The following is a 12,026-nucleotide window of genomic DNA, read 5'->3' on the forward strand; positions in this document are numbered from 1 at the left end:
CTCAATGGGCATGGGACCGGAAGTGACCCAACAGGGTTTCCTAGATAGCTGCCAGGACAGCTGATGGTATGTGAAGTTCATGAGGCAGGTGGAGTTGTTTTGACGGTGGAAGAGCTGTGCTGCTGCTTCAGGCAGTTGCCATTCACCACCACACTCCCTTCCCTAGGTGTCATATCCACTTTCAGACATATGTGCTGCCAGAGCACTTGGTTTCCATGGCAGCGGGAAATGGCTTGGGCACTGAACTTGTCTTTGGCTCTGGAGATTTGAGCGCCTTGAGTGAGGAGCTCCATGTTCGTTTTGTGTGGGTGCTGAAGCTGCTTGATTCCAACCCACTGGGCTCAATGGGCATGGGACCGGAAGTGACCCAACAGGGTTTCCTAGATAGCTGCCACGACAGCTGATGGTATGTGAAGTTCTTGAGGCAGGTGGAGTTGTTTGGGCACTGGAAGAGCTGTGCTGCTGCTTCGGGCAGTTACCATTCACCAACACACTCCCTTCCCTAGGTGTCATATCCACTTTCAGACATATGTGCTGCCAGAGCACTTGGTTTCCATGGCAGCGGGAAATGGCTTGGGCACTGAACTTGTCTTTGGCCGTGGAGTTTTGAGCGCCTTGAGTGAGGAGCTCCATGTTCGTTTTGTGTGGGTGCTGAAGCTGCTTGATTCCATCCCCCTGGGCTCAATGGGCATGGGACCGGAAGTGACCCAACAGGGTTTCCTAGATAGCTGCCAGGACAGCTGATGGTATGTGAAGTTCATGAGGCAGGTGGAGTTGTTTTGGCGGTGGAAGTGCTGTGCTGCTGCTACGGGCAGTTGCCATTCACCACCACACTCCCTTCCCTAGGTGTCATATCCACTTTCAGACATATGTGCTGCCAGAGCACTTGGTTTCCATGGCAGCGGGAAATGGCTTGGGCACTGGACTTGTCTTTGGCCGTGGAGTTTTGAGCGCCTTGAGTGAGGAGCTCCATGTTCGTTTTGTGTGGGTGCTCAAGCTGCTTGATTCCATCCCACTGGGCTCAATGGGCATGGGACCGGAAGTGACCCAACAGGGTTTCCTAGACAGCTGCCAGGACAGCTGATGGTATGTGAAGTTCATGAGGCAGGTGGAGTTGTTTTGGCACTGGAAGAGCTGTGCTGCTGCTTCGGGCAGTTGCCATTCACCACCACACTCCCTTCCCTAGGTGTCATATCCACTTTCAGACATATGTGCTGCCAGAGCACTTGGTTTCCATGGCAGCAGGAAATGGCTTGGGCACTGAACTTGTCTTTGGCTCTGGAGATTTGAGCGCCTTGAGTGAGGAGCTCCATGTTCGTTTTGTGTGGGTGCTCAAGCTGCTTGATTCCATCCCACTGGGCTGAATGGGCATGGGACCGGAAGTGACCCAACAGGGTTTCCTAGATAGCTGCCAGGACAGCAGATGGTATGTGAAGTTCATGTTGCAGGTGGAGTTGTTTTGGCACAGGAAGAGCTGTGCTGCTGCTTGGGGCAGTTGCCATTCACCAACACACTCCCTTCCCTAGGTGTCATATCCACTTTCAGACATATGTGCTGCCAGAGCACTTGGTTTCCATGGCAGCGGGAAATGGCTTGGGCACTGAACTTGTCTTTGGCTGTGGAGTTTTGAGCGCCTTGAGTGAGGAGCTCCATGTTCGTTTTGTGTGGGTGCTCAAGCTGCTTGATTCCATCCCCCTGGGCTCAATGGGCATGGGATCGGAAGTGACCCAACAGGGTTTCCTAGATAGCTGCCAGGACAGCTGATGGTATGTGAAGTTCATGAGGCAGGTGGAGTTGTTTTGGCACTGGAAGAGCTGTGCTGCTGCTTCGGGCAGTTGCCATTCACCAGCACACTCCCTACCCTAGGGGTCATATCCACTTTCAGACATATGTGCTGCCAGAGCACTTGGTTTCCATGGCAGCGGGAAATGGCTTGGGCACTGAAATTGTCTTTGGCCATGGAGTTTTGAGCGCCTTGAGTGAGGAGCTCCATGTTCGTTTTGTGTGGGTGCTGAAGCTGCTTGATTCCATCCCACTGGGCTCAATGGGCATGGGACAGGAAGTGTCCCAACAGGGTTTCCTAGATAGCTGCCAGGACAGCAGATGGTATGTGAAGTTCATGTTGCAGGTGGAGTTGTTTTGGCACTGGAAGAGCTGTGCTGCTGCTTCGGGCAGTTGCCATTCACCAGCAACCTCCCTTCCCTAGGGGTCATATCCACTTTCAGACATATGTGCTGCCAGAGCACTTGGTTTCCATGGCAGCGGGAAATGGCTTGGGCACTGAACTTGTCTTTCGCCAACTAGTTTTGATCCTTGAGTGAGGATCTCCATGTTCGTTTTGTGTGGATGCTGAAGCTGCTTGATTCCATCCCCGTGGGCTCAATGGGCATGGGACCGGAATTGACCCAACAGGGTTTCCTAGATAGCTGCCAGGACAGCTGATGGTATGTGAAGTTCATGAGGCAGGTGGAGTTGTTTTGGCACTGGAAGAGCTGTGCTGCTGCTTCGGGCAGTTGCCATTCACCACCACACTCCCTTGTCTAGGTGTCATATCCACTTTCAGACATATGTGCTGCCAGAGCACTTGGTTTCCATGGCAGCGGGAAATGGCTTGGGCACTGAACTTGTCTTTGGCTCTGGAGATTTTAGCGCCTTGAGTGAGGAGCTCCATGTTCGTTTTGTGTGGGTGCTGAAGCTGCTTGATTCCATCCCACTGGGCTCAATGGGCATGGGACCGGAAGTGACCCAACAGGGTTTCCTAGATACCTGCCAGGACAGCTGATGGTATGGGAAGTTCATGAGGCAGGTGGAGTTGTTTTGGCACTGGAAGAGCTGTGCTGATGCTTGGGGCAGTTGCCATTCACCAACACACTCCCTTCCCTAGGTGTCATATCCACTTTCAGACATATGTGCTGCCAGAGCACTTGGTTTCCATGGCAGCGGGAAATGGCTTGGGCACTGAACTTGTCTTTGGCTGTGGAGTTTTGAGCGCCTTGAGTGAGGAGCTCCATGTTCGTTTTGTGTGGGTGCTGAAGCTGCTTGATTCCATCCCCCTGGGCTCAATGGGCATGGGACCGGAAGTGACCCAACAGGGTTTCCTAGATAGCTGCCAGGACAGCTGATGGTATGTGAAGTTCATGAGGCAGGTGGAGTTGTTTTGACGGTGGAAGAGCTGTGCTGCTGCTTCAGGCAGTTGCCATTCACCACCACACTCCCTTCCCTAGGTGTCATATCCACTTTCAGACATATGTGCTGCCAGAGCACTTGGTTTCCATGGCAGCGGGAAATGGCTTGGGCACTGAACTTGTCTTTGGCTCTGGAGATTTGAGCGCCTTGAGTGAGGAGCTCCATGTTCGTTTTGTGTGGGTGCTGAAGCTGCTTGATTCCAACCCACTGGGCTCAATGGGCATGGGACCGGAAGTGACCCAACAGGGTTTCCTAGATAGCTGCCACGACAGCTGATGGTATGTGAAGTTCTTGAGGCAGGTGGAGTTGTTTGGGCACTGGAAGAGCTGTGCTGCTGCTTCGGGCAGTTACCATTCACCAACACACTCCCTTCCCTAGGTGTCATATCCACTTTCAGACATATGTGCTGCCAGAGCACTTGGTTTCCATGGCAGCGGGAAATGGCTTGGGCACTGAACTTGTCTTTGGCCGTGGAGTTTTGAGCGCCTTGAGTGAGGAGCTCCATGTTCGTTTTGTGTGGGTGCTGAAGCTGCTTGATTCCATCCCCCTGGGCTCAATGGGCATGGGACCGGAAGTGACCCAACAGGGTTTCCTAGATAGCTGCCAGGACAGCTGATGGTATGTGAAGTTCATGAGGCAGGTGGAGTTGTTTTGGCAGTGGAAGAGCTGTGCTGCTGCTTCGGGCAGTTGCCATTCACCACCACACAGAGTTCCCTAGGTTTCATGTTCTCTTTCAGACATATGTGCTGCCAGAGCACTTGGTTTCCATGGCAGCGGGAAATGGCTTGGGCACTGAACTTGTCCTTGGTTGTGGGCTTTTGAGCGCCTTGGGTGAGGAGCTTCATGTTAATTTTGTGTGGGTGCTCAAGCTGCTTGATTCCATCCCACTGGGCTCAATGGGCATAGGACCGGAAGTGACCCAACAGGGTATCTAGATAGCTGCCAGGACAGCTGATGGTATGTGAAGTTCATGAGTCAGGTGGAGTTGTTTTGGCAGTGGAAGAGCTGTGCTGCTGCTTCGGGCAGTTGCCATTCACCAGCACACTCCCTTCCCTAGGTGTCATATCCACTTTCAGACATATGTGCTGCCAGAGCACTTGGTTTCCATGGCAGCGGGAAATGGCTTGGGCACTGAACTTGTCTTTGGCCGTGGAGTTTAGAGCGCCTTGAATGAGGAGCTCCATGTTAGTTTTGTGTGGGTGCTGAAGCTGCTTGATTCCATCCACTGGGCTCAATGGGCATGGGACCGGAAGTGAGCCACCAGGGTTTCCTAGATAGCTGCCAGGACAGCTGATGGTATGTGAAGTTCATGAGGCAGGTGGAGTTGTTTTGGCACAGGAAGAGCTGTGCTGCTGCTTCGGGCAGTTGCCATTCACCAGCACACTCCCTTCCCTAGGAGTCATATCCACTTTCAGACATATGTGCTGCCAGAGCACTTGGTTTCCATGGCAGCGGGAAATGGCTTGGGCACTGAACTTGTCTTTGGCCATGGAGTTTTGAGCGCCTTGAGTGAGGAGCTTCATGTTCGTTTTGTGTGGGTGCTGAAGCTGCTTGATTCCATCCCACTGGGCTCAATGGGCATGGGACCGGAAGTGAGCCAACAGGGTTTCCTAGATAGCTGCCAGGACAGCTGATGGTATGTGAAGTTCATGAGGCAGGTGGAGTTGTTTTGGCACTGGCAGAGCTGTGCTGCTGCTTTGGGCAGTTGCCATTCACCACCACACTCCCTTCCCTAGGTGTCATATCCACTTTCAGACATATGTGCTGTAAGAGCACTTGGTTTCCATGGCAGCGGGGAATGGCTTGGGCACTGAACTTGTCTTTTGCCGTGGAGTTTTGAGCGCCTTCAGTGAGGAGCTCCATGTTCTTTTTGTGTGGGTGCTGAAGCTGCTTGATTCCATCCCACTGGGCTCAATGGGCATGGGACCGAAAATGACCCAACAGGGTTTGCTAGATAGCTGCCAGGACAGCTGATGGTATGTGAAGTTCATGAGGCAGGTGGAGTTGTTTTGGCAGTGGAAGAGCTGTGCTGCTGCTTCGGGCAGTTGCCATTCACCACCACACAGAGTTCCCTAGGTTTCATGTTCTCTTTCAGACATATGTGCTGCCAGAGCACTTGGTTTCCATGGCAGCGGGAAATGGCTTGGGCACTGAACTTGTCCTTGGTTGTGGGCTTTTGAGCGCCTTGGGTGAGGAGCTTCATGTTAATTTTGTGTGGTTGCTCAAGCTGCTTGATTCCATCCCACTGGGCTCAATGGGCATGGGACCGGAAGTGACCCAACAGGGTTTCCTAGATAGCTGCCAGGACAGCTGATGGTATGTGAAGTTCATGAGGCAGGTGGAGTTGTTTTGGCAGTGGAAGAGCTGTGCTGCAGCTTCGGGCAGTTGCCATTCACCAGCACACTCCCTTCCCTAGGTGTCATATCCACTTTCAGACATATGTGCTGCCAGAGCACTTGGTTTCCATGGCAGCGGGAAATGGCTTGGGCACTGAACTTGTCTTTGGCTGTGGAGTTTTGAGCGCCTTGAGTGAGGAGCTCCATGTTCGTTTTGTGTGGGTGCTCAAGCTGCTTGATTCCATCCCACTGGGCTCAATGGGCATGGGACCGGAAGTGACCCAACAGGGTTTCCTAGATAGCTGCCAGGACAGCTGATGGTATGTGAAGTTCATGAGGCAGGTGGAGTTGTTTTGGCACTGCAAGAGCTGTGCTGCTGCTTGGGGCAGTTGCCATTCACCAGCACACTCCCTACCCTAGGTGTCATATCCACTTTCAGACATATGTGCTGCCAGAGCACTTGGTTTCCATGGCAGCGGGAAATGGCTTGGGCACTGAACTTGTCTTTGGCCATGGAGTTTTGAGCGCCTTGAGTGAGGAACTCCATGTTCGTTTTGTGTGGGTGCTGAAGCTGCTTGATTCCATCCCCCTGGGCTCAATGGGCATGGGACCGGAAGTGACCCAACAGGGTTTCCTAGATAGCTGCCAGGACAGCTGATGGTATGTGAAGTTCATGAGGCAGGTGGAGTTGTTTTGGCGGTGGAAGTGCTGTGCTGCTGCTTCGGGCAGTTGCCATTCACCACCACACTCCCTTCCCTAGGTGTCATATCCACTTTCAGACATATGTGCTGCCAGAGCACTTGGTTTCCATGGCAGCGGGAAATGGCTTGGGCACTGGACTTGTCTTTGGCCGTTTAGTTTTGAGCGCCTTGAGTGAGGAGCTCCATGTTCGTTTTGTGTGGGTGCTCAAGCTGCTTGATTCCATCCCACTGGGCTCAATGGGCATGGGACCGGAAGTGACCCAACAGGGTTTCCTAGACAGCTGCCAGGACAGCTGATGGTATGTGAAGTTCATGAGGCAGGTGGAGTTGTTTTGGCAGTGGAAGAGCTGTGCTGCTGCTTCGGGCAGTTGCCATTCACCACCACACTCCCTTCCCTAGGTGTCATATCCTCTTTCAGACATATGTGCTGCCAGAGCACTTGGTTTCCATGGCAGCGGGAAATGGCTTGGGCACTGAACTTGTCTTTGGCTGTGGAGATTTGAGCGCCTTGAGTGAGGAGCTCCATGTTCGTTTTGTGTGGGTGCTCAAGCTGCTTGATTCCATCCCACTGGGCTGAATGGGCATGGGACCGGAAGTGACCCAACAGGGTTTCCTAGATAGCTGCCAGGACAGCAGATGGTATGTGAAGTTCATGTTGCAGGTGGAGTTGTTTTGGCACAGGAAGAGCTGTGCTGCTGCTTGGGGCAGTTGCCATTCACCAACACACTCCCTTCCCTAGGTGTCATATCCACTTTCAGACATATGTGCTGCCAGAGCACTTGGTTTCCATGGCAGCGGGAAATGGCTTGGGCACTGAACTTGTCTTTGGCTGTGGAGTTTTGAGCGCCTTGAGTGAGGAGCTCCATGTTCGTTTTGTGTGGGTGCTGAAGCTGCTTGATTCCATCCCCCTGGGCTCAATGGGCATGGGATCGGAAGTGACCCACCAGGGTTTCCTAGATAGCTGCCAGGACAGCTGATGGTATGTGAAGTTCATGAGGCAGGTGGAGTTGTTTTGGCGGTGGAAGAGCTGTGCTGCTGCTTGGGGCAGTTGCCATTCACCAGCACACTCCCTACCCTAGGGGTCATATCCACTTTCAGACATATGTGCTGCCAGAGCACTTGGTTTCCATGGCAGCGGGAAATGGCTTGGGCACTGAAATTGTCTTTGGCCATGGAGTTTTGAGCGCCTTGAGTGAGGAGCTCCATGTTCGTTTTGTGTGGGTGCTGAAGCTGCTTGATTCCATCCCACTGGGCTCAATGGGCATGGGACAGGAAGTGTCCCAACAGGGTTTCCTAGATAGCTGCCAGGACAGCAGATGGTATGTGAAGTTCATGTTGCAGGTGGAGTTGTTTTGGCACTGGAAGAGCTGTGCTGCTGCTTCGGGCAGTTGCCATTCACCAGCAACCTCCCTTCCCTAGGGGTCATATCCACTTTCAGACATATGTGCTGCCAGAGCACTTGGTTTCCATGGCAGCGGGAAATGGCTTGGGCACTGAACTTGTCTTTCGCCAACTAGTTTTGATCCTTGAGTGAGGATCTCCATGTTCGTTTTGTGTGGATGCTGAAGCTGCTTGATTCCATCCCCGTGGGCTCAATGGGCATGGGACCGGAATTGACCCAACAGGGTTTCCTAGATAGCTGCCAGGACAGCTGATGGTATGTGAAGTTCATGAGGCAGGTGGAGTTGTTTTGGCACTGGAAGAGCTGTGCTGCTGCTTCGGGCAGTTGCCATTCACCACCACACTCCCTTGTCTAGGTGTCATATCCACTTTCAGACATATGTGCTGCCAGAGCACTTGGTTTCCATGGCAGCGGGAAATGGCTTGGGCACTGAACTTGTCTTTGGCTCTGGAGATTTTAGCGCCTTGAGTGAGGAGCTCCATGTTCGTTTTGTGTGGGTGCTGAAGCTGCTTGATTCCATCCCACTGGGCTCAATGGGCATGGGACCGGAAGTGACCCAACAGGGTTTCCTAGATAGCTGCCAGGACAGCTGATGGTATGGGAAGTTCATGAGGCAGGTGGAGTTGTTTTGGCACTGGAAGAGCTGTGCTGATGCTTGGGGCAGTTGCCATTCACCAACACACTCCCTTCCCTAGGTGTCATATCCACTTTCAGACATATGTGCTGCCAGAGCACTTTGTTTCCATGGCAGCGGGAAATGGCTTGGGCACTGAACTTGTCTTTGGCTGTGGAGTTTTGAGCGCCTTGAGTGAGGAGCTCCATGTTCGTTTTGTGTGGGTGCTGAAGCTGCTTGATTCCATCCCCCTGGGCTCAATGGGCATGGGACCGGAAGTGACCCAACAGGGTTTCCTAGATAGCTGCCAGGACAGCTGATGGTATGTGAAGTTCATGAGGCAGGTGGAGTTGTTTTGGCACTGGAAGAGCTGTGCTGCTGCTTGGGGCAGTTGCCATTCACCACCACACTCCCTTCCCTAGGTGTCATATCCACTTTCAGACATATGTGCTGCCAGAGCACTTGGTTTCCATGGCAGCGGGAAATGGCTTGGGCACTGAACTTGTCTTTGGCCGTGCAGTTTTGAGCGCCTTGAGTGAGGAGCTCCATGTTCGTTTTGTGTGGGTGCTGAAGCTGCTTGATTCCATCCCCCTGGGCTCAATGGGCATGGGACCGGAAGTGACCCAACAGGGTTTCCTAGATAGCTGCCAGGACAGCTGATGGTATGTGAAGTTCATGAGGCAGGTGGAGTTGTTTTGGCGGTGGAAGTGCTGTGCTGCTGCTACGGGCAGTTGCCATTCACCACCACACTCCCTTCCCTAGGTGTCATATCCACTTTCAGACATATGTGCTGCCAGAGCACTTGGTTTCCATGGCAGCGGGAAATGGCTTGGGCACTGGACTTGTCTTTGGCCGTGGAGTTTTGAGCGCCTTGAGTGAGGAGCTCCATGTTCGTTTTGTGTGGGTGCTCAAGCTGCTTGATTCCATCCCACTGGGCTCAATGGGCATGGGACCGGAAGTGACCCAACAGGGTTTCCTAGACAGCTGCCAGGACAGCTGATGGTATGTGAAGTTCATGAGGCAGGTGGAGTTGTTTTGGCACTGGAAGAGCTGTGCTGCTGCTTCGGGCAGTTGCCATTCACCACCACACTCCCTTCCCTAGGTGTCATATCCACTTTCAGACATATGTGCTGCCAGAGCACTTGGTTTCCATGGCAGCGGGAAATGGCTTGGGCACTGAACTTGTCTTTGGCTCTGGAGATTTGAGCGCCTTGAGTGAGGAGCTCCATGTTCGTTTTGTGTGGGTGCTCAAGCTGCTTGATTCCATCCCACTGGGCTGAATGGGCATGGGACCGGAAGTGACCCAACAGGGTTTCCTAGATAGCTGCCAGGACAGCAGATGGTATGTGAAGTTCATGTTGCAGGTGGAGTTGTTTTGGCACAGGAAGAGCTGTGCTGATGCTTGGGGCAGTTGCCATTCACCAACACACTCCCTTCCCTAGGTGTCATATCCTCTTTCAGACATATGTGCTGCCAGAGCACTTGGTTTCCATGGCAGCGGGAAATGTCTTGGGCACTGAACTTGTCTTTGGCTGTGGAGTTTTGAGCGCCTTGAGTGAGGAGCTCCATGTTCGTTTTGTGTGGGTGCTGAAGCTGCTTGATTCCATCCCCCTGGGCTCAATGGGCATGGGATCGGAAGTGACCCAACAGGGTTTCCTAGATAGCTGCCAGGACAGCTGATGGTATGTGAAGTTCATGAGGCAGGTGGAGTTGTTTTGGCACTGGAAGAGCTGTGCTGCTGCTTCGGGCAGTTGCCATTCACCAGCACACTCCCTACCCTAGGGGTCATATCCACTTTCAGACATATGTGCTGCCAGAGCACTTGGTTTCCATGGCAGCGGGAAATGGCTTGGGCACTGAAATTGTCTTTGGCCATGGAGTTTTGAGCGCCTTGAGTGAGGAGCTCCATGTTCGTTTTGTGTGGGTGCTGAAGCTGCTTGATTCCATCCCACTGGGCTCAATGGGCATGGGACAGGAAGTGTCCCAACAGGGTTTCCTAGATAGCTGCCAGGACAGCAGATGGTATGTGAAGTTCATGAGGCAGGTGGAGTTGTTTTGACACTGGAAGAGCTGTGCTGCTGCTTCGGGCAGTTGCCATTCACCAGCAACCTCCCTTCCCTAGGGGTCATATCCACTTTCAGACATATGTGCTGCCAGAGCACTTGGTTTCCATGGCAGCGGGAAATGGCTTGGGCACTGAACTTGTCTTTCGCCAACTAGTTTTGATCCTTGAGTGAGGATCTCCATGTTCGTTTTGTGTGGATGCTGAAGCTGCTTGATTCCATCCCCGTGGGCTCAATGGGCATGGGACCGGAATTGACCCAACAGGGTTTCCTAGATAGCTGCCAGGACAGCTGATGGTATGTGAAGTTCATGAGGCAGGTGGAGTTGTTTTGGCACTGGAAGAGCTGTGCTGCTGCTTCGGGCAGTTGCCATTCACCACCACACTCCCTTGTCTAGGTGTCATATCCACTTTCAGACATATGTGCTGCCAGAGCACTTGGTTTCCATGGCAGCGGGAAATGGCTTGGGCACTGAACTTGTCTTTGGCTCTGGAGATTTTAGCGCCTTGAGTGAGGAGCTCCATGTTCGTTTTGTGTTTGTGCTGAAGCTGCTTGATTCCATCCCACTGGGCTCAATGGGCATGGGACCGGAAGTGACCCAACAGGGTTTCCTAGATACCTGCCAGGACAGCTGATGGTATGGGAAGTTCATGAGGCAGGTGGAGTTGTTTTGGCACTGGAAGAGCTGTGCTGATGCTTGGGGCAGTTGCCATTCACCAACACACTCCCTTCCCTAGGTGTCATATCCACTTTCAGACATATGTGCTGCCAGAGCACTTGGTTTCCATGGCAGCGGGAAATGGCTTGGGCACTGAACTTGTCTTTGGCTGTGGAGTTTTGAGCGCCTTGAGTGAGGAGCTCCATGTTCGTTTTGTGTGGGTGCTGAAGCTGCTTGATTCCATCCCCCTGGGCTCAATGGGCATGGGACCGGAAGTGACCCAACAGGGTTTCCTAGATTGCTGCCAGGACAGCTGATGGTATGTGAAGTTCATGAGGCAGGTGGAGTTGTTTTGACGGTGGAAGAGCTGTGCTGCTGCTTCAGGCAGCTGCCATTCACCACCACACTCCCTTCCCTAGGTGTCATATCCACTTTCAGACATATGTGCTGCCAGAGCACTTGGTTTCCATGGCAGCGGGAAATGGCTTGGGCACTGAACTTGTCTTTGGCTCTGGAGATTTGAGCGCCTTGAGTGAGGAGCTCCATGTTCGTTTTGTGTGGGTGCTGAAGCTGCTTGATTCCAACCCACTGGGCTCAATGGGCATGGGACCGGAAGTGACCCAACAGGGTTTCCTAGATAGCTGCCACGACAGCTGATGGTATGTGAAGTTCTTGAGGCAGGTGGAGTTGTTTGGGCACTGGAAGAGCTGTGCTGCTGCTTCGGGCAGTTACCATTCACCAACACACTCCCTTCCCTAGGTGTCATATCCACTTTCAGACATATGTGCTGCCAGAGCACTTGGTTTCCATGGCAGCGGGAAATGGCTTGGGCACTGAACTTGTCTTTGGCCGTGGAGTTTTGAGCGCCTTGAGTGAGGAGCTCCATGTTCGTTTTGTGTGGGTGCTGAAGCTGCTTGATTCCATCCCCCTGGGCTCAATGGGCATGGGACCGGAAGTGACCCAACAGGGTTTCCTAGATAGCTGCCAGGACAGCTGATGGTATGTGAAGTTCATGAGGCAGGTGGAGTTGTTTTGGCACTGGAAGAGCTGTGCTGCTGCTTCGGGCA

The sequence above is a fragment of the Ochotona princeps genome, chromosome 1, assembly GCF_030435755.1.
Source record: "Ochotona princeps isolate mOchPri1 chromosome 1, mOchPri1.hap1, whole genome shotgun sequence".
Classification (NCBI taxonomy): domain Eukaryota; kingdom Metazoa; phylum Chordata; class Mammalia; order Lagomorpha; family Ochotonidae; genus Ochotona; species Ochotona princeps.